The sequence below is a fragment of the Ixodes scapularis genome, unplaced genomic scaffold (assembly GCF_016920785.2).
Source record: "Ixodes scapularis isolate PalLabHiFi unplaced genomic scaffold, ASM1692078v2 PGA_scaffold11__112_contigs__length_91849675, whole genome shotgun sequence".
In the NCBI taxonomy this organism is placed as follows: domain Eukaryota; kingdom Metazoa; phylum Arthropoda; class Arachnida; order Ixodida; family Ixodidae; genus Ixodes; species Ixodes scapularis.
In genome coordinates this window covers 36,746,216-36,768,750 of record NW_024609837.1, presented here as the reverse complement: position 1 = coordinate 36,768,750, position 22,535 = coordinate 36,746,216, and positions in this window count along the sequence as shown.

Sequence of the window (22,535 nt, the reverse complement as noted above, 5' to 3'; positions counted from 1 at the left end):
GAGAGCGGATGACCAGTTGAGCGCACGACACGAGAGCGCACCCTATTTGAGCAAACAATGAAAAATGTGTGACGTACCCGCGGCTCCACAGACAGAACAAAATTGTGCGACTCATCGGATTGAAGCATTGGGGATTTTTGATTCATTAAGTTTGCCTTTAATAAAAATAAAAAGGGTACGACTCTTTCTAACCAATTGTTTACTGAGATTGGAGAGAAAAGGGGGGCACGGGAGTGGGCTGGGGCATATTGGTACCAGGAAAGGTTGCAGTTGAGTGTAGCAGCGAATTTAAGATTTCTTCACAGTGCTGCGGTGCGCCTCTCCGGTATTCTATAAATAGTTTACTTTTTTGCAATATTTTGTCTATTCTTGACACGCACTTGGGCTCCGATCTATTTGGTGGCAATTTAGAGACCCCTCGCATAAGCTTAAATGGTAGTCTGGCGTCGATGTCGGTAATGAAGAAAGATCACCGCTAATAAGTATCTGTAAAAAACTCATCGAAGGAAAGCTCAGCGCATGCAGATCTTTCCAGCCTTTTAACGGATATAGGAAAACCTCCCCTGAAAATTTGTGATATACGAAATCAAAGAACTATTGAAGCCTTCATTAGTTCTTTGATTTAGAAAACGTTAGAGAAAAAGTTTAAAAAAAAATAGAGAAAAACATGGCAGCTTACCTTGGCTAGGTCACCGGCAATGTTTTTTCTTTCTTTCTGCAAAAATGCACGCTACAGATATTCTTTTTTTTTTTGTTTGTTAGCGTTTTGTAACAGATTTTGGTTTGTCCCGTGCAAACATTTCGTCGACTCATTTCGCAATGTCACTGCTAAATTCCGCGGCATACATCCCTGCCAATTGTATACATAAAACACGTGATGCCCGAAGAAGTGGTCGGTCCGGTCGGGCCACTCGCGCTAGATTGGTTCTGCGCTCTGGTGACGGGCGCTCTAAAGGTCTATTCACACGATGCACCTTGTTGACGAATCTTGTCGCGAAGCTAGGTTTCGGGAAACAGATTCCCCATCTGAACCCGGCCGAAAAGGTGGCGCGCCTTCGAAATAAGTGGCGCGTGGTCCTCGTTTCTGGAGCAGTTTTTCGCTGAAACCTCACCGAGGCCTGTCAATCACCTGAAGGAGAAACGCGGACGCCGCCAATGGCCGCTTGACTTCGCTATGGCGTCTGACCTTCGAGGACGAGCGAGCTTTTGGAGGAGTCTGATTTTTGGCCGATTCCGTATCCGAGCCAAAGCCGAAACAAAAAAAGCGAACATGGCGACCGACAAGCGGAGAAGCGGTGCGTACCGGCGACGAGTCTCGTTCCTACTCGGTTGCAGGTAACGGCGCTTTAGCAGTACGGGCTGGTAGCGCGGTGCAGATTCATTAACAGTAGCAACGAGTGCAAGCACCGCATATATAGCCTCGTTTACATGAAAGCGACTTCAGCGCACCGACTTCACTCGTTCTTCGAATGAAGCCGACGCGGCAACGTTTACATGAATGCGCACCGAGTATATTTTGATGGCTCATTGTTATAAGTTTGTGATTTACTAGATTTTGATATATGTACACATTTTTCTATATCTTGTATTACTGCGCAGCAGGTTTTCCACCATTGTTTTCTTGTTTTATGTGCAACCATTTCTTTTTGTAGCGTTATTTATGTTTACCGCCCACCCTGTTTGGACCTCGAAAGGTCCGCGGTATGTACTAAATAAATAAATAAATACACGAAGGTGGCGCCACGTCGTGTCGAAGCTCGAAGTTATGCAGTTCCGGCACCAGCCGCACCCCGTTTTCCGGTGCATCGCACTGAAGGCCTTTTCATCTACACAGTGGTGTCCGGTGTAAAAGGTAAGCGATTAATTGGTGTAACAAGCACGTAGCTTTCACTTGTAGAGATGAAAAGCCTGTCTTCTTTCTCCTTTAGCCCGAAGTCCATGCATTTCACTGCCCTCTTAAAGGAGCTGTGCAACGATATTCAATTGGAATGTTTTTCTCTCTAAACGAGCTTACTGGCACACCTGGGACTCAAGGATACTCACACGCAACGCCATTGGCCAAGAAACTTCTTCGTTGCGGTGTAATTTCAGGGACAAAAGCGATCATTTTCATTCCATCTCTCCTTTGCAAAATTTGATGACGTAACTCGGGGATCGCAGTACACCCAAGTGACGATATTTGAATGCGGTTCATAGATTGGACCCGAGCATTGCGTGGGCACTCGACTTGGGCTCGTGACAATTGCTAGCTCGAAAAGCATTCGGGTTGTGACCCGTGTCCAATCGCTGCAACCACGACAACAGCCGAGCCATAACAATGTGTGGAACTCAACGCGTGTCCTGCGCTTTGCCAACCCCAGCGCGTGGCTACGATCAACACTGGCGGCATATAATCAGCTCCAGATCACGTGGCCGCTTGTTCTGGCTGCGAGTTGAGGGGGTGAACGCTGCTCGTTTTTCTTTAATTTTTTTCTGGGACTTCTATTGCGTGGGGTGAAAAACGAACGCGTGTTTCATAGGTCATTAACATTAGGGATCCGTTTTAAGCGATATTTGTGCACAGTACAAAAATTGTTGCATCGCTCCTTTAAGCACGAATGGAGGTCTTTGACGCCATTTTCGTTGCGTGTGCTCGCGCACACCAGCGGCTGCTGGAGCGTGGAAAGAACGTGCGCCAGTTATTATGGGCACTAAATTCTTTGGTTTAGTATCCCTTTAAAATGGCGACGAAAGCGGAGCTAACGCTTCACGCTCGAATCCCAGAGCGGGTCGCGCATGCGCGATGGCGACTCCGCTTTCCATAGAGCGGAACGAGAAAGCGAAAACGGTCTACTAAAAGTCTCTAATAACTGGCAGGATAATAACGTCATGAGGTCTATCGTGTGTCCCGCGTTTAGCGCAAGCGTCCTGCCTCGAATAACACTTCGGAAACTCACGGACTTCAAGCGTGCCCGTTCAGGCAAAGCACGAAGGAAGGCGACGAGCACGAGTTACCTTCCTTTTTCAAATTGCACTTTGTTGTACATCAAGTTGGAACAATGAATTTTACCTACACCTCTCCCCACTAACTTCCAAAGACGCAAAAAAAGAACAAAAAAGGTAAAAAATTGCAAAGGATTATTGACCAACCCGGACGGCCTCATCACCGGTGAAAGCCCCATCAACAACCGCCGGCGAGGCGCCAATGCAGCAAACACACAACAGAAAAAAAAAAAAAAAAAGTTTTATGAGATAGAACGCGAGTGAAAGTTCGGATGAGGCAGAATCCCGAGAGCCATGCGCACATTTTTTCCCTTAATTTCACTTAGTAAGAAGCCGCCGAGATGACAGCGCAATTAGTCGAAGCCCGCATTCGGGGAGCCCGCGCAAGTGTCGGCACCACGCCGCGGGCCGCCAGAGAGAGGCTCAAGAAGGACTCCGTCTCTGGGCGCCGTCCTTCGGGCAGCTCGCATGGACGAGGACTCGACGCTCGAATAACTCGGGCCTAATTATGCTAACGAGCGTGTCGGCCCTCAGTTCATTTACGGCCAGACGAAAGACGCGCACTTAGCACGCCGCCTGCGTCCCCGACGACGGGTGTTGAGGCAATACCTCCTAGAAGACAAGGCCCATCCCCTTTCCAAACGTCATCTCTAGTGTACATGCACGCAAAGCGACGCCTATCATTGGGCCAGCCTCGCCGCCAGCGAGTCTTGCAGCTTCTCACAGCGCCGCGTCCGCCACTTTGAGGCGTCTCTCGTCGAGCTACAGCGTGTTTGCCGCTCGGGGTGAGTCGGGGAACCACAAACGATGACGTCATGTGCTAGGCCTTGTCCCGTGGGTGGTATTAGTTGAGGCGAGCGAGAGAGCGGCGTCTGCTGGGTAAGTACATAGAGTTATTTGAAAGGGGCCTTCGGGAGTGTTCTGCGATGGTCTATTTATGGCGGTAACTCAATCCACAGGCCCAAGGATCCTAAATATCGTAAAATTACGGTCATGCGCGGCAGATTTCCCTACTAAAATTGCTATCGAAGTCCTCGGCACGCCCCCTTTTCTGAGATGACCCCGGAAAACGGGAGGGGCATCTCTTTACGCGTCAGCCAATAGCAAGCGAAGGATTCTGGCGTCATTGCGCGTCACCAACGCGGCCGACCGCCGACCCGCGGAGGAATCTCTCGAACACGCGCGGACCGTCGTCAAAACACCCGGACTTTGTGCTCGGCAGTCGTCGTTCGTCGCACCGCACCGTCGCGATGCTACTGCAATACGCATTCGCATCCCACAGATGACAAGAAAAAGTTTGACTCGTTGACGTGGAAGGATCGCAAAGCTGGCTTCGGAGTCGGGATCCGCGGGAAGAAGGAACATGTGTCCCGCAAACGCACGCCTGCAGACGCCCCGGGAAGCAGACGAGCCGACGCGCCGACGCATCACCCCCTAGCAACAAGCTTGCGGGGAGAAAACATAGTTCGCTGGTTTTAGAGCGATAATTGCGGACTATGTTTCCCGCACCACAATCAGTATACGTTTTTCTCAAACTCTAATTTACAAAAAGCTTAAAAAGTGTTGCAATAATAACGTTCGCATTCACCGCGAGATGCAGCATTTCCATTGGTCAAGTTTTAGCGATGGGCAGGGAATGGGGGATTGTCTTTCAAGAGAAAATAGTCCCGATATATTTCTTCTTCCATCTGCTTAATAAACGGTTTTGTAATCTAAAACTTTGTATACATATTAACTTGCACCTACTACGCAATATAACAACATAAACAGACGATCGCAGAAAGCTCCGGAGGGCCCCTTTAATGTACGCTAGAGGTTCAACTGGCGCTAGTGTCTATGCGACTTCCGGGAGGCAAATTGAAGCAGACAGCAACCAGTCTACTTTTGCGGTGCTCCTGTGCATTCTTACCGGAAAACGCGCGTGTATTTGGTCTCTTCCCCGGAAAATAACACGGAACACTTTGGTTATTTGGGTCGTGGCGAATAGTCTGTACCTTGATTAACACTGTAAAAGTGCAATTGCTTTAGTTAGCGCATTTTTTTTCATCAGAGAACGATGTTTAACTTCGCTACATTTCAGTCCCAAACATATGTTCCGCAGCAGGTGCGCAAAAAGCGAGCGACGATTCAAAGCAAAATTACAATCGAAAGGAGTATAGAGCTTGTTCAAGGTTCGCCAGCATTCCGGTGACGCTTACATATTGATAACATGCCAGTCCTTTCACTATATGAAAATGACCCCGTCGTGCATGGTCTGATAAAAAAACATTCAAAACGTAAACAATAAAGTACGTGGGCTGTGAAAGGTGTCTCTTCATGTTGTTTTCTCTGCCGGCACCTTTAAGCATGCATAGACATTTGTTCTCAAAGATTTCGAGCGTGCGGGTGATATTTTGAACGTAAAACAAGCATCTTCGCGCAGAGCAGAAAAGATAAAGCGGTACTTACTTATTTAAAATCGGAATATATTACGTGGCCTTCAATTAATTTTGATCGTACATGCACTGGTATAGTTACTCATCCAGTGTTACTGCGTAGTTGTTGTTTTTTTCGTCTATCTTGGCTTTCCGGATGTCCTTTGTTCGTATGGCACGTACATCCCTCATGCTGAAAAGCGCCGACGTCGTGTTCGCGCTAACAGTGTCCAACAGTGCACATAAATACACGTACGAGGCCGTTAAAGCAATTATTATTGCGACGAATTTGAAAAAAAAAAACAAAAAAAAACGCAGTAACTGACCGATTATTTCGTCGGCCTGACTGGGAAAGGTTCCAAGCTGCCTAGTACGTAGGAATTAATCGGGATATTTGCTCTTATGATCGACCGCAGGGAGAAAATGCACTCACTTTTTCCCATAGGAATGCACTACCGGAAGTCAATTTTCAACTGGTTGCTGTCTGCTTCAATTTGCGTCAGCACACTGGCGCCACTTGAACCTCTAGCGTACATTATAATAACTCTATGGGTTAAACAAACCGGTCGGAGACGCGCGTTTCAGGCACCATACACTCGAGTCACAATAGTCACCAACAGCCGAAGGAAGGCAGGGTGCGGAAAATTATGTTCACGCTCCTAGTTCTGTGATTGGTTGTTTCACGTTCATATCGGCTAATGCAACAATCTCATTGGCTGCGGAGCAATAATGGGGTGCTGGGGACTCGCCACTGTTTCGCGATGTTCAGTCTCGTTCTGCGGAGCGCCTCGTGAGTATAGCGTTAACTTTCACCCCCCCCCCTCCCCCCCCCCTCCCCTGAGGCACCTGAAACGCGTCCGGCTGGCATGTATACGTTGAAATTAAGTTACCTCAGGGAAACCACAACTCCGTTTTCAATTCAGTGTCTTGGAGTGTGATGTCCTAAATTATTCAATTCACTTCAATGAGAGGGTGCGGCCGAATATACTGTAAAAAAATAATCGTCGATAAAATGAAGTTGTCACGCGGACTCGTGAAATAAAGGTATTTTATAGCCTGAAATGTTTTCTTTTATTTTTCTAATCGAACACTTCTAATGTGTCGTCTTCTTGGGGGGGGGGGGGGGGGGGGGGGGGGGACGCTATTACGCTGGGATCAACGAAGAAGATGCTGGCGAGCTGGAAAACTTTCACTATCTTGAACACACAAAATTGGAAACAAAACGTGGGCAACACACAAAACACTATTCTCAATGTCTCTGTGTTTTCCAATTTTTGTTCCTAGTCTCAAGAGTTCAAGACGTTGAATGCTATTACGCTGAGCCTTTCGATTGTCCCTATCCCCGCTTTCACTTCAACGCAAGTTAAGACGGAGTACAGAGGCATACCCGAGCTGACCCTCTTCACCCGAAGCGATTCGTTTCCTTCCCACGGCGCATTCCGAGCCCTCCCGGGGACAGCCGAACGGAGCCCGAGTTCGGGGATAACGGGAGGGTGCGAAGGCATCGCTTAGAGTTAACCGAGGAAACGACAGTGAAGCGATATACGGGAGATGCGGGGCATCGCTAGCTCTTCCTTCTGAAAGCAAACGCCTTACCACGAACAAGTAGAGACATACGAGAGCAAAAACTAAATAACAGCGCAATATTGTGATCACTTAGCTTCGCCGCTTTGCCCCTTCCCATTCCCCCCGGTTCGTCTTTCGCTTCCCTTCATTCTCCCCATCTTTTTTAGACAGACGCTGCGGGGCGTTTGAAAAGTGATCGATGCACCAAACTAGCCGAATCGACCGGAACCCGCTGGAACGAAGGCATCAGGTTTTTTTACAATGCTTATTTCTAATTTTTTTAACGAAAATATTTGTAAAAGCGTTATTTAATTCGGCATAACGCAGGAAAAAAAAAAGGAAAAAAAAGAATGGAAAACTTTAAAGCCTGCTCATACACCATACAAAACACGCTCTACAAGCACGAGTAACCGCAATATCCGCAGTTCGAATGCCCCGTGCCAAGAGTTCTCCTTGAACTCATTTCCATGTGGCATTCAAAGCACGGAAACTGGACTGGGCAGGAAGAAGAAATGTAGAGGGTGAGAGAGTAGCCGGAAGTCACGTGGTTACACCCGATCCCGTTTTCTTTATTATTATTTTTTTTGCCGTGTTTAGCAGACGATAAACGCGCTCCTCGCACAAAAAAAAAAAACGCAAAAGTCAGACACCTGGTGCTAGACGTTTGCACGTTCTTCAAGCGCTTACCAATTCGTGTTCGTAAGTCGAGCGATGTTTTCAGCCAGGAGAAGGGGCGATGACTCGGCGACGTCTTCGTGCGAATCAGCTTGGTGGTCGGGCGTGTCGTACGGAATAAATCATAATTGTTTCGATTGGTAAACGATTTCTCTTTCGAAGCTGGACAGATTCGCGGGTACCGCGAACAGCAATTCCGTCGGCATCGCTTAGTCCGCTTCATTCAGCCCTCCACCCGCGGATCCCGCGATAAGACGCCATGTTGAGAATTACGCAGAGAATGCACAGAATGCTTCCGCTTCTCTGTGCAACTTTTTTTGTTTGTTCAATAAACACATTTGCAATTTTTTAGAAATCATACTAGATGTGTATCATATATTGTTTTTAATATTGAGTGTGTACCTTCGATGACCCACGAATTTGAATGTTTCAGTTCGAACTGTTATCTCATTGAGAAGTTCAAGGAGGGGTTTATATGCATTTCCAATAATAAAATTATATCCGATGAAACCCACGAATAGATGGGGCTGAATGGCACAAACATACGGAAAACGGTCCCATATTTACATTAAACGTTAAAGAAAATCACTTATGATCACTTTTGAATAAGATAAGCGTTTGCTCCACAATGTAAGCATCTGCTCCGGTGCGCTAGCGCCGAATTTTACGATGTTAACTTTTTTCTTTATAGATACGGTTATATAAAAACAAAAATAAAATGAGCAGCAAGTTAAAAGTTTCTGCTCTCGATTCTAATATACGCCCGTGTACGATTGTGTGGCCCTCCTGGCGGGGCGAGCACCGCTCCGTAGCAAAAACCTCACGTGCCTGTACCAATGAGCGAGACCAACATCAGGGAAAGAAAAACTAAACCCGTTCTCGATTGCAAGCCTTTGCCCGGACGGAATCGTATTTTACGGGAGACTATACTTCGTTTCAGCTTCGGTCCAGACGCAGCCGATGCTACAAGCGCGAGCATGTGACCCAGAACAGTGCAAGCACTGCACGAGCGCGCGTGCTTGGCAGGGATGCTGAAAGCCCGGAGCTCGCGCTTGTAGCTTTGGCTGCGTCTGGACCGAAGCTGAAACGAAGTATAATCCCTCAGACGCGATTGTTTTAGAAATAATAGTGAAAAGGGAACCGGCGCGAGAATCAGGGATATTCATCTTTACCATGTCGGGAACGGAAAATCCCTTTAGTAAGAAACCAATTCACCATTCGGAACTTCATGAGAAGAAAAAAGGGGGCTTCAGTTCATTCAAGCAGGAATTAATATCCCGTACCGCAGGGGACTGATTTCAATCGAGTCTGAAATTGGGAATTCAAAATTCCTCTTTCTTTCTTTTTTTTTTTCTTTCACCTCTCCTTCTTATTGTCAATGTATAGTTTTCTGCCCTCTCAGATGTGTTTTAGAAGGAAATGAGACGATATATTTTGTTTGTGAGACATATTTGTATTTTTGCATTACCTGAAATGATCGTGTATATGAAGGTCGATTAAAACTCATCGGAGAAAACAAGCCAGAGTTTACTCGATTCACACTTTAGAGAGCCCGTTTAATTTTAAGTTAAGCTTATAGGTATACGCAGAGCTTCATCATCCGGAAAACCAAAATGTGTAATCGAAATGTATAAAAAAAAATGTTTTTAGTTTATCATTTTTAGGGAGAGGAGGTAATGGGAACGTGGGTTTCATACTTAGTGTCTATTTATGAGTCTTTGTACTTAGCAGATATTTCGTTTCCGGGGAATTTCGCAAATGCACCAAGGAATAAAACGAACGTGTTTTTTTTTTCGTTTTTTTTTTGATAATTATTATTATTGATTTTTTTTTTAAACTGAGCGAGCCTCCGAATTTAAAACTCCTTTATTCATTTAATAAGGACCTTTTCTTTCGTAAGTAGGCGCATTTATGAATCATGAATCGACCTTACCTTATATTGGCTTCTCTAATGTAAGGTTTCCTTACTAGTGCCATTACAAATCGAACAAAGCGAGGTAGCTACCTTAGATGCTTCCTTTTCGCTTTCAAGATGGCGACGTTCTGTGTCATTGGCGATTTCTCCCACGTCGTTGATTACTGCAATACTGTGGAGGAATAGGGGCAGTAGGGTAAGCGGAGCGCGCGTTTGATGACTGTCAACGCCTGCGGCAAAAAAAAGCGACCGCCTTGCTTGCGTCTAGCGTTCGTCGCGTCCGCTGAGGGTACCGTTGGGCAGAGCAGTTTGGTATCGTGTCAAGTTAGATTTTAATGCGAAAGCATTAACTGCCCCGTGGAGCAAGCCGACGTCATCAGCCGCGCCAAACGGCAGATAAATTCGTGAAGCCGCGATCTGAGGCATCCCAGCTTTGAAGATGCGCAAAAAGTCACACAAAACGGCAAGTAAATGAGGCCGAAGGAGGCCGCCGCGCGTCAGTTTCAATTAACGCCCCCCTACGGCGATGCGTGCCCGCGCCGCCAGCGCGCCAAAAAAAGAAATCGGCTGACGCGCTCGTCCGGAGGCACGTCCGCCCGAGGGTACCAGCCGATTCCTCCAGCCTGTTCCTTGCCGCCGACAGAGCGGCGGCACGGCCGATGTCATCGAGGCCGGGAAACTTCACGAGGACGCGCGCAAGAACGACATTCATGCTTTCGCATTCACAACTCATAAGAAGTGCTTAGGTGTACCTCAAGCTTTTTTTTGCGTAAACCAGTGAAAGTTTGTGCATGAACCTATTTCGCATCAGCGAATTTTAATAAACGTCTGATTTGATGCGAAATTAGAAGAAGTCTGATCCTGAAGTTAGACGGTGCACACCGAATCAACCGCGAGTAATTTCAGAAATGGCAATGTTTTACTTAGACGGTGTCCGGCAAATTTATCGGACGTCCCTGCTATTTAGGCGCCTGTCGTTTTGGAGAAATAAAAAAAAATAAGGGGACTGTTTTTCCAGTAAAAAAAGGTATCATTGTTTACTTCAGATAAACCTGATGTAGACTATGAAAGAGCAGTCGCAAGCGTCGCCACGTTGAGGGAGATCACACGGCGGAACGAGCATTGGACGCTTCCAGACGTCGATAGAGTGAATTTTACGCCGTGTTCCCCAACCGCTCTCACAGCGCGTATAAAGTGAATTGAGAAACGACAGTGTTTTTTTTTCTTCTTTTGTTTTTTTACTGAGTGCAGGCGTTTTGTACTTTGAAGATTCTCGTGCCAGGTAAGCTGGTGACAAACGGGGCGGGGCCAATCGAACCAGATGCAGAATACGCATAGCGCGGCAGCACTCAACGGGGTCTCCTGATGAACAAAAACTCACAATGAGCTTGCAAGGCAAAAAATATTGTAAGTCTCGAGCTGCTTTAAACATTAACTGCGAAGGAATGATAAGAAGTAAGGGAACACTTTGCACAGTTTGCATACATCTAAGAGAGCCTTCTTGATATGGCAATCACCCCCCCCCCCCCCCCAACGACGTAAAAAAGGGCGTAATAAATTTTTAACAAGTATCAAACCATTGTTCTAAAGTTTATCTCTTCAGTGATTTTCTTACTGGTTGGATATCTTGGCTCATCGTGGATTTCTAAACTCGTTTAACCTCCTGCTTGGATTTTTCGGCCAACATTTGAACTCTTGACTCATGTTAAACAAGTAAAGAGGTATAACGGGTCAGGCGATCCAATATTACCTTTTAACTCATCTTCGCCTTTAAAACGCAGCTTATACTGGTTTCACAAATATAATCCAGGACTGGTGTTGACAGAATGCAGTGTTACTATATTGTAGTACAAAGACCCCAATCGAGGACTCGAAACACCGTCTTACAGCAAACCGTTTTTTTAAGGTCTAAAAACAAAAACGAAAAATTTGAGCACATATTAATCTCTGACTACCCTAGTGAAAAAAGTCATTAGTATGAGACATTTTTGAGTCCAACAAACACATATAAATCATACAAGATATATAAGAACATATAAGAACCATAGAAGAACTATACAAGAACTATATAAGATATATAAGAACCATATAAGAAACATCTCAGAAGTTTCTTATAGGGTACTTGCATGTTCTTATATATCTTATATAGTTTTTATATAGTTCTTATACGGTTCTTATAAGTTCGTATATATCTTGTATGATTCACATGTGTTTATTGGACACAGAAATTTCTCATACAAAAGGAGAATTTTCATGTTTCAGGTAAACCAAATTCGCTGTAAAGTTCACTTTTAACTAGCCATATATATCTTCAATAGTTCATCTTTGGAGACGTTATATTCCTTGACTCGTCGAAACTCTCGACTTGTTGGACCTCTTGACTTATATTGAATCCCTTGACGCGTTTGATCTCTTGACTCGTTGAATGTCTTGACTCGTTGGATCTCTTGACCTAATCCGATCCACTGGATACTAGTGATGGACCGAATCTGCCCAATTTCAGATTCTGCGAAGTTCGGCACAAGCCGAACTTTTCAAAGAAAGTTCGGGAAAGATTTGGCAAAACATTTGGCAAACGTCTGCGCACGCGCGAGAACGCGACCGGGCCATAGATTGCAAATGGACACCGTGCGGTATGCGGTTACCATAGTACAGTGTAGTACTACCAGCGGTTACGGCAAGGTGCGGAGTAGGCGGCATGGGATATGTGTATGTGTCAACCTTTGTGAGTGTGGTTCTCTTCATTATTTTCTGCCTCAAGAAGAGAAGATCGACCAGAAATCGATGCAGACCACTTCGCAAGTGACAAATAATGCGGTGCATTCTGGATAACATGATCTTCATTTGATCTTTCCAGTGGTGCAACGAGGTAGTTTCAAAATGGACTGATAATTACTTTAAAGCACTTGTAGCGGTCGCGTGAATCGCCTTTCTCGTGCACCGCCTGTCCTAACAGTTTTGACGGAGAGAAAACGAACAATTGAGATTGTCACCGCCGCAGCAGCACGCGATTACTGCGGCCTCTGCAGAGGAAAAAGAAAAGAGAACCGTTTTTAACAACCCATGAGTCGGACGTACCTTGTCCACGACCTACTCTATACTTACGACTCTTCCATCTAGAAACACTCTAGCACGCACTTCCCGGGGGGCCGAGTTTGAGCGGCACCCCTTGGTGGAGCCTGGAACTTGGTATTTCGTTTCGTCTTTTTCCGCGCTGCACCAGGTTGGGTTGGCGTCTACGGCGTTGGCGGCGCGCGTTCGTAGCCATTACCATCTGGTGTTGGCTACGTAAACTAAAGAAAAGGAAACTAATTAACGAATTGGACTCTTTTAGTATCTTTTACATAGAGAAAACACTTTTACAGCATGAGCTTGATACCAGAAAGTGCTATCAGCTGGCACGCGCCCACGGATAACAGAAGAACCCGACGAGGTAGGAGTTCGGTAGGAGGACCAAGTTTTTGTGCCACCCTCTCACTAGGCGGCGCTAAAACTCGACCCTCAGCCGGGAGCAGGCTCTTCCATAGGGAGCGCTCAGATGGAATGGTCGTAAGTATAAAGTTGGTCGTGGACTTGTCCTTTCAATGTAAAGTATCTTGGGTAGAGTACAAATACTTAGAAATGTAATGCAATTACTTTTGAAGATACTTCCGCATTACGAAATTTGTATCGACGTCAGTGACAGCGACCATTATACAGTTGCACAAGTCTGGTTTACATCATGGTTTATTAGCACGTAACAACACAATACGGAAAAAAAAGCATCGTATGGCTATTTTATGCAGTCCAACTATAAGGAGCAGGATATTGTCACAAATGACAAATGATGAGGCTGCGAATAATTGAAGAAACTAAACGTTTAATGGGGTCCACCTGTGACCAAAACAAGATATAGAAAGGCTAGCGTCGCAGGCGTCGATGTCGGAGAAACAGCAGGATCGAGCGCTGGGACGAGACCACGGGACGAGACTGACTCCGGACCGCCACGCGGAGCACCTTTTGTACCCGCGTGGGTTTCTGGAACATTCGGCGTAGAACGTTCGGTGCGTAGAACATTCGTAACTCGATCACACGACAAGGTTCCCGAAATTACGAGAATGTCAAGTTGAAAGAATAAACAAAAGAGGAGTCTGCTCCCTGGAATCCAACCCGGAGACTCCGCGCGAGAGCCAAGCGCGGTAACATACGGCCACGTCCTCGCTTGGCAACGCGCGCGGCAATATCACTAATACATGTTACAAAACATTTTTTGGGACATAAATAAAGAGGTCGATTGTCCTGCGGCGCACCTTACACGCATCGTTTAACTGCAATCCATATTTCTTATATGGGGAGTTCACTATAAACGAACCTCGGGTACGCATATGAGTGAATAGATAATAAAGAAAGCCCACATAATAGCCACGGCAGAGGTCGCACCTCCTTCAAGTAGGTTGCGTTCAGAAAGGCACTCAACGTTGGGGGGCGCTTTGTTGGGACTTTGAGATGTCATCCAGCTTTTAGTTCGTTTCCTGTCATGTTCTCTGCTTATCAATGTCCGCTTACAGACAGTGTTCGCGAGAGCAATAAGTGACGGACTGACGACAAAAGGAAAATAAACAAAAGAAAACCTCGACGTTTTGCCGTAGCGGGGATAAATCTAAAACAGGCAAAACAAAAATGTCTTCTTTTTTGTGTACTTTTTATTTTCTTTTATTTGTTATTTTCTTGGCACTCAAGTCTGCATTGTTGTCTTAGGTCGTTTCCCGGTCTGCGTTGCGCCCCAGTGTGGCAATCTTTACTTCCGTAAAACCACCCCTTTTGCTTGAGGATCTTTTGGGGGAAACTTTAGGAAACAAAAGGTGCCTTTGGGAAGGCGAGGGGAAAACATTCATTGTACGAACTTTAAACTGAAATATGAGTCACAATCGGAAAAAAGCGATGTTTTTTTCACTAGCTCAATCAAAGTCACCTTAGCTAATCGGAGATAGCAACAAGATTTGCTTGCTAGAAAGAATGTTCACGCTTGCTCGTGCCACGCCCACGCCACTTCATACCAAAAAACTCGGAAAATGGCGGAATGTAAAAAAATGTTTTCGAAATAATGAGTACAAGACGCCCAGAAATGTAATTAAAATAGAGTATCAAATATTCCCCATCAAAGGTATGTCCAAGATACTAGATACTTCGAAAAGTATTTGAAATACAGTGCCTTGAGCAGAGTATTTGAGATAGGCACAAGTCTGCTTTGTATGCAGCTAACTGGACGGGGCCACCGAGGACTCGCCAAGTTGTAGTGAGAGCACCTTGTTGGGGACCGTGGTGAGCGGTGAGAATTGACGGCAAGTGGACTAATTCTCTCTAGGGTTGGTTTTATTTCTGCTGTGGTATTTATCCTTCTAGATTTCCTAATATAATTTTATATGTCTTGCACAAATTTTGTAATTTCGGGGCAATTCCCGATGGTAAACAACCCCCCCTTCCCCCCCTCCCTCGAGCATCGCGGGTGTGAAAAGAAAGGAAGGCTTAGAATGGACTGATTACGGTAGCAATGAGAAATAAAGATGGAATGAAAATTGCCAGTGGGGTCTCAGCAAGGCACTCTAAGACCCGCTGTGATATGACCCTTCCCCATCGCGACTACGTCCGACGCATCTCCCGGTTCCGCGCACGTCCGTCATGTATCTTAAGGCTCCGGGGTCCGAATACGTCTGACGTACCTTTAAAGTGCTCGTTCCGGATACGTCCGACGTACCTTTAGACTTCTTGTTCCGGATACGTCCGACGTATCTTTAGACTCCTCGTTCCGGGTACGTCCGACGTACCTTTAGACACAGCGTTTAAGAAGGACCACGGGGCAAAAGTTGTGTCTCTAAGAAGTCTTGTATTCTGAGGTTCCGTCTCTTGAGACGTCAAAGAGGAACGCCAACGAAACCAAATATAACAAATTCTTCAGTAACGTAAAGGACTCGCACAATCGAAGGTAAGACGAAGACCAGTCAAAATATTGTGATTTTTTAGACCTTCTAATAAATTTAGATCTTCGACGGTCACAACTTTAATGCATCGAATAATTATCGTTTCATCTTTGTTCGACCGTTTCCACACGATTCTGTGCACGAAGCCGTACGATAAATACGCATTTTTAATACTGACAAGTTTTGCACGCAACTAATACTGGCAGAAAGAAACCGGCCACCGAATTCCAACAGGAACAGAACAAGCCGAAGTGACTAAACCTGCAGTCGACCCCGACGGAAACTCCCGCAGGCCAAAACGAAGAAATCGGTCGCGGAGCTATACAGGAAAACGTGCGTGGCAGCATATGGATAACTTTCTTTTTCACGCGCTGAAAGCCCGCAAGCGCGCATAAATTATGTGAAAAAAAAAAAAAGAAAGGTGCCGTGTCCGGAGGCGAAGCACAGCAGAAAGCTTGTGGCCTGGAAAGCAGGAAGCCGACAGCGAGGACGACCGTCGGGGCTACTGGGACCCAACCAGTACGACCTAAAAGGCAAGGCCCGCTCATTGCATCTTCGGTGGATCTCCAACCCACCCCTTGCAGATACAAGCTACGCAGAGCAAGGTGGACCCACTAGTGATGACGTAAGAGGGGAAAAGACGCCAGCCTTACATTCTATGTGGTATATATGGGCCCGACACTTCGCCGTTTTTCCGCTTTCCACGGGTTTGTTTTACTTTGTTCGTCTTCTCAATATGACTGTGCTTGTCGGTGGTTTCGCTGTTGTTCTTTGTTGGCGGCCGTTGCCGACGCTCGCGTCCTTGCGCCGCGGTGCGGACGCCATCATCGCTTTGTTCGCTGCAAAAGCGCATGACGCGAACTTTTTCTTTTTTTTTCGTGGCGATTTGTTATGTTGAATTTTGACGTATACCGTAGTTGGAGGAAAACGGCAACTCATCTTGTTTGGCGATTGGAAGGCGCTAGAATTCAAGGGGCCGCACCAATACTTCTTGTTTTATTTATTTAGCGCAGTAATGCTAAGACTATTTACTTCAGTTTTTGTTGCCTAACCCAACTACGTGCCAACCGCCACAAAAAAAAAAAAAAAACGGTCTATCCGCGATTTTAGGGACGTCTTTTTTCGCTGGCGAAAAAGTGATTGGACGTCGCAGTTGCAAAATACGTTTGGTCGTTTATTACATGCATTAGCATTTTTTTTTTAAATCAATGGTGTTCAATTTTGTTACCAATTAAAGACCGATCGTGTCCCTAGACCGACACCGTCAAAGTACACTCTCAGAAAAATAGGGTGTATCGTTACACCCTTTGTCCCATATAAGACACCCCAAAACTTCAGTTACACGTACAGCGCACTGACATCGATCTGGAGGTACTAACTTTCACGAGGTGCTTGATAGCCGTGTGGTATAACTTATTACAATAGCTAATGTATGTGTTACTGACTACAAAGAAAAAAAGAATCCGGGTTTTCTTGGCTTTTCTGCAAAACCTCAGTGCATTCTTTATGTTGTCTTTGATACGTACTTAATTAAGCTATTTAATAAGTTATATCGCACCGGTATCAAAGCCCTCGTAATATTTGAGGCCGTCTGTTCGACTATAGTGCGCTGTACGTTGAACTGAAGTTTTGGGGTGCATCATATGGGACAAAAGGGAGTAAGGCGTTATCCTTTTTTTTTTTTAGAGTGTACAACAGTCCTACATTCCTCTTGTCTCCACGATTAAACGTAGAAGTCATCATACTCTAGACATCGTAATTAATCTTTGACCAATCGTAAAAGGTATAACCAAAACGACGCTTTTTTTTTTTTTTTTTGTCGGACACGTCGCCAATAAGCGGATGCCCGCTCCGCATAGGGATCGGAGAAAGCTCTTACATGGACAACTCTGCCGGAGTCGTTCGCGGTTCGCACACCACTAGGTCGCGGCTCAAAACCCCGAGGGTTTCGGCTTTCGTTGGTGCCGTCCAATGCACCCCGATCGCCTCCGAGGAGGGAATCACAGCAGTGGACCGGAGGAGCCATTTGAGAATCGGCAGACCTATAAGCGAAACCGCGGAGGCGGCAAAAATCAAATCTGCTATTTCCTGCATTGTGGAGAACACGGCGGATGGGCCTCCGCTGATTGCCTCAAGAAATGATTCCTTCGGCAATCTCTCTCTTTGCTTTCACCCTTCTAGAAAAACTAGAGAGGGAGATAGAGAGAAGTCAGGCGAAATACTGATGGCGGGAAAAGTATGCAAGGTGCTTTAAGATAACTTTAACAAATTCATTTTCGGAGAAGCCGTGAAAGGTACACAATGGCGTCTGAGCAAGCAGGGTTAGTTCTACCGCACGGGGGAAATAATATATGGGACTAATAACCACGATACGTGAAATAACTAAAATTAGTTCGAATTTCCCATCCCATGCATGGGCGGGACGGGACGGCAAATACACCAGTCGAAGATGTGTTCCGGAGAGTGCACCCAGGGCTCTCGAATGGCCGCGGTTTTAGTGGCCAAGAGATGGCCAAAATCGAGGTTCTCGGTCCAAGGGAGCCGATAAGGGAGCCAGCCGAGCGCGTCGTAAGCGGCGGTGTGCCGACGACGGCAACGGGGGCGATCGATGGCGCCGTCGTACAGCCCGCCAGGTGTACACCTGCCTCCGCATCCCTCTCGGGCACCCGGGAAAGTTCCTTCTTTCGCCGGGTGTCGTGTCGACCTGGGAACGACGTCCCGGCCATTTCCGACCGGCTGAGCTACGGGATCCGTTCACGGAAAGGCCCGCGAGATGTCCCTTTCTTGGCATTGTTTATCGACGCAGATATCCGGGGAGAAGGGAACGGAATGATCCAACGCCTGGCTAAAAGCCGTAGATGCTTCGCCTGCAGCACAATCGTTCTGCCTTCAATAACACTTCGTTGAACGGACAGTCAGAGCCCGCTAAAAAACAACCAGTGCGGGCTGGAGGCGGGTTCTTAACTTGTCACCAACTACAGATAACAAAGCCCCAGTGCTGTCGGCGTCACCTAAAGGCCAACGCGTGGCAGTCTGAACAAGAGCGCTAAAACGATATTTCACGAAGTGAACTTAGCAGACATGAAAAGGGAGGCCCGTCGCTTTCCTACGGTGCACAAGATGGGAAGTGCACTTATGCGTTTCTCGCTTTTAAACAACGAAAAAAATCGAACGGTGCAGCGAACCTACAGGTTTTTCGCCTTCCCACAGTGTCCAAGCTATAAGCTGAAGCGCATATGTGGGTTTTTACTGTCGCGCATAGTGCACATAAATAATAATAACTTTTATAATAAAATACAGCGCGACTAAAACAAGGAAGGAGAGACGAGGAAACACAAGGCAAGCGCTGTTTTATTGTTATCTGTATGTTTATATGTTGTGTGTAGGTTTAATGTGTATTATATGATGTATACTGTACAATATATATATAATATATGTAATGCATAAAATGTACATAATACATAATGTATAATAATAATGTATAATGTTGTATGTATGCGTAAACAGCCGGAAGTTAGTCAGCCCCAGTGGGAGCTAGACTGGTGTCTCAAGTAGATGAGTAATTTGGCCAGTGCAGGGTACAACCGCCAGCCTGTGGTCTTTAACCTGTACCACTGTAGTAGTGATACACGACCGCAGGCCGGTACGAGGGTCATTCAGATCGAAACGGGCAGGAGCGGGGATTGAATCCAGGATCGCTGGGTTCTGCAGCGCGAACTTTCGCTCCACGTGCTCCGAGCTGGTGTGCGCTAGTCCACTCGGTCACCGATGCCCCGCGCAGTGCATAATATCATAAAATCAAACGAACTTGTCCGTTTCTCGTTTTTCTGCAAAATATATCGCTGCAGGGAGAAGTCCCCTGGCGAGTCCGTCAGTTTCCCCCTTCTCCAAGGGGTCAAGCCCGTTTACGAGTTCTTAGCTTTTCCCCAAGACACATTGTCTTAGGTACAAAGAAATACAAAGTGCGCACAGCAAAGTAGATCACCAAGTGCGAGGAGACTGGAGCATACCGAGGGAGGAAAGTAGGAGAATGTGTAGACGTGAATCTTGCGTAAATCTGACACACGAACTCTCGTGCGAAGACCAAATGAACCCACGCAATTGTGCAAGTATTTTTGGCGTTGAGTGCTGTAAAAAGAAACGCTAGACTTGACCACGTCGAACATCAGCCTGTATGCTCGACTCACTACATGCTTTTACAACAACATCTAAAATAAAATGGGTTCTCTTGACGTGCTTCGGCTATTCGTCCGTACAAGCTAGTAATACTCCTGAGATGATAATCAGCGATTGTGCTAGCGAGTCAAGTTTAAACTTCTTAAAATTGTCCTTCCAAGAAAATTTTGAAGAATCGACTTCTTTCCCCAACTGCTACGGTCATTTCCCTTCCAGATTCTCTTTGTTGGCACACGTTGCGCTCGAACTCCTTCCGCCCCCTTCACTGCCCGGAATCACAAAATTCTGTTTTTTTTTTTTTTGTTGTTTTTTTTTTTTTTTCTTTTTGTTGTTATTGCTTTTTTTATTCTTTTTAGCAATTTTTTTCCTCGAGAGCTGTAATACGTCACATACATATTTTCTAGATAAACACAACTATGTTTAGGAACAAGTCAGTGTTTTCGCGCACCGGGAGTGGGCATTATGCGTGCGCAGAAACCAGATTCGTGTGGAGTACGAGTCGTCTGCTCATGCGGCGTGCCTACAGCAGCGCCACCGCAACGACGAGACGCCAGAGCTGCCAACAGCCGGTAAGTTGTGTGGGACGGACCCACGCCGTCATAAGCCACTCTATAGACACTGGCGTTAAAGAGCATCTTCATCATCGGCTTTCGGAAGACCCTTCAGAAGTTTCTTCCCGTGGACAACCTGCACAATGGTCTCAAAGCGGTCCCCAAGCCACACCTCCGAGAAGACTCCCTTTTGTTGACCGTCGGAGCAGGAGGCCCCACAATGGCTTCCTTCTATTGCAAGGCTCTCGGAGGACGACACGGTCTGGTGATTTGGAACCTGGAAGGATCGTCCTGGTGGGCGATGCCAACTTCGTTTTGCTTCCAGGCAGGCCGACTAATTACAATGACAAAAACCCGCCGGGGACAAGCCACACCCGGCCGACAAAGGGTTGCTCCGCTAGCGAGCGAAGAAAAAGGTGGCGTAAGACCGCGGTATCCTATACCACGTAGGCACATATCAAACTTCCAGAACACGCGCTATTGTAGCGGTTTTCGGCGGCAGAACTGTAAGAAAGACGAAGTTCGGTCGACCCTGGCGTGGGAGTGGGAATTAAAGAGGCGGTCACGAAAGCACGCCGTAAAACTGTATAAAAAGCTACATGTAAAGAACAAAATGCTATGGGCGAGCCGTTACACGGTGCAGCGACGTGATTCGTCCGGGTAATTTTGGAGCACTTTTGGAGCAGTCAAAAGTCCATTTTTGCGCAGCAAAAAGAACTTTTGGACCATGAGAACACACTTCTTTTTCATTCGTACCACTGTGAATACACTCATAAAAAAAAAATGTATTTTTACACCCTTTGTCCCGCATACTACACCACAAAACATCAGTTGGACGTACAGCACACTGACGTACTAACGTTTACGAGAGGCTTGATAGCCGTTTGGTATAACTTATTAAAATGGCTAATGTACGTGTTACTGACTACAAAGAAAAAATAATCGGTGTTTTCTTGGCCCTACTGCAAGACCTCAGTGCTTTCTTTCTGTGATCTTTGCTACGTACTTTAGCTATTCAATAAATTATATCGCACCGTTATTAAGCCTCTCGTAAAATTTGGGGCCGTCCCTTCGACTTTAGTGCGCTGTACGTCGAATTGAAGTTTTGGGGTGCATTATAGGGGACAAAAGGGTGTAAGGTGATGCCCCTTTTTTTTTTTTTTTTTTTTTGAGTGTATATAAGTTAAGATTCATGTGTGGTTTGTCAAACTGCAATACAATGTCTGTTTGCCTTACCGCTTGTGTGCAACCTTTTGTTAGCATCAATTGCCAGGCAGGCTTGATTCCCCCGAATACGAAACTAGCTGTTTAGTTCCGCTTAGAAGCATCAGACTTGGCAAAAATGGGCTGATTGATGAAGGACAGTATGAACTGCTAAGAATGGATATTTTAGGTACGGAATCAAAAGGTAAACTAAATACTTAGTGCATTCCACTGAAATAATCTTAAAATGGAATAATTTTGAACTCCCAAATTGATGTTTCATTCAAGTCCTAAAAGTTATGATCAAAGTGCCATTCTTGATTCAAATAAAGACCAAGAGTTTGTCATTTGATTATAATCAATAACATATATGTAGGCATTCGCGATGACTGATCAACGACGCATATGTTAAAAAACGATCTAGGCAAATCGCTAAGGGTTGTCACATGCTTCCAACCACTGATCCAGCAATATTAGTCTTAACATTTTGCCGATTCGTTCGTTGGTTTGTACCTCAATTGTTTTCTACACAAGTGCTAGAGCGATCGACTATTTTCAAAGTAGCCTCTAATCAACAATTTCCCCCGCTTCTTTTGCATGCAGTGAAACAATTATTTTCCAATAAGCGAATCTACCGACACCGAAATTTCCCAAGGCATATCATAAAAGAAACGATATTTGTATTTCGAGGGGAAGGGGGTTGAGGGTTGATATTTAGATATCACCATAATCCCCCCCCCCCCCCCCCCCCCCCCCTCCGTTAGGGGCCTCATAAACAATCCAACTCAGGACCCGAAAGTTCCTTTGCCCGGCTATTTGGAGGTATTATCCCATGTAGGAAGAAACCGACCTTCTCACGTCCGCCACTTTAGATCACCGGCGTATCCTCCGACGTCGACATAGTGTAGGAGGTATTCACTGGACGCCATATTTGAGGGCGATGTTTAGAGCGCATGCTCAGAACGAGCTCACATTAAAAGCCTGATAAGACCGGCAACTTTGACGGTGCTAAATGCACACGCCAAAAGGACTGCGGAAGCTCGTCGTCAGCACGCGCTGTGCAGCAGCGCACACGGATATGGCCGCCAGCAGCTGT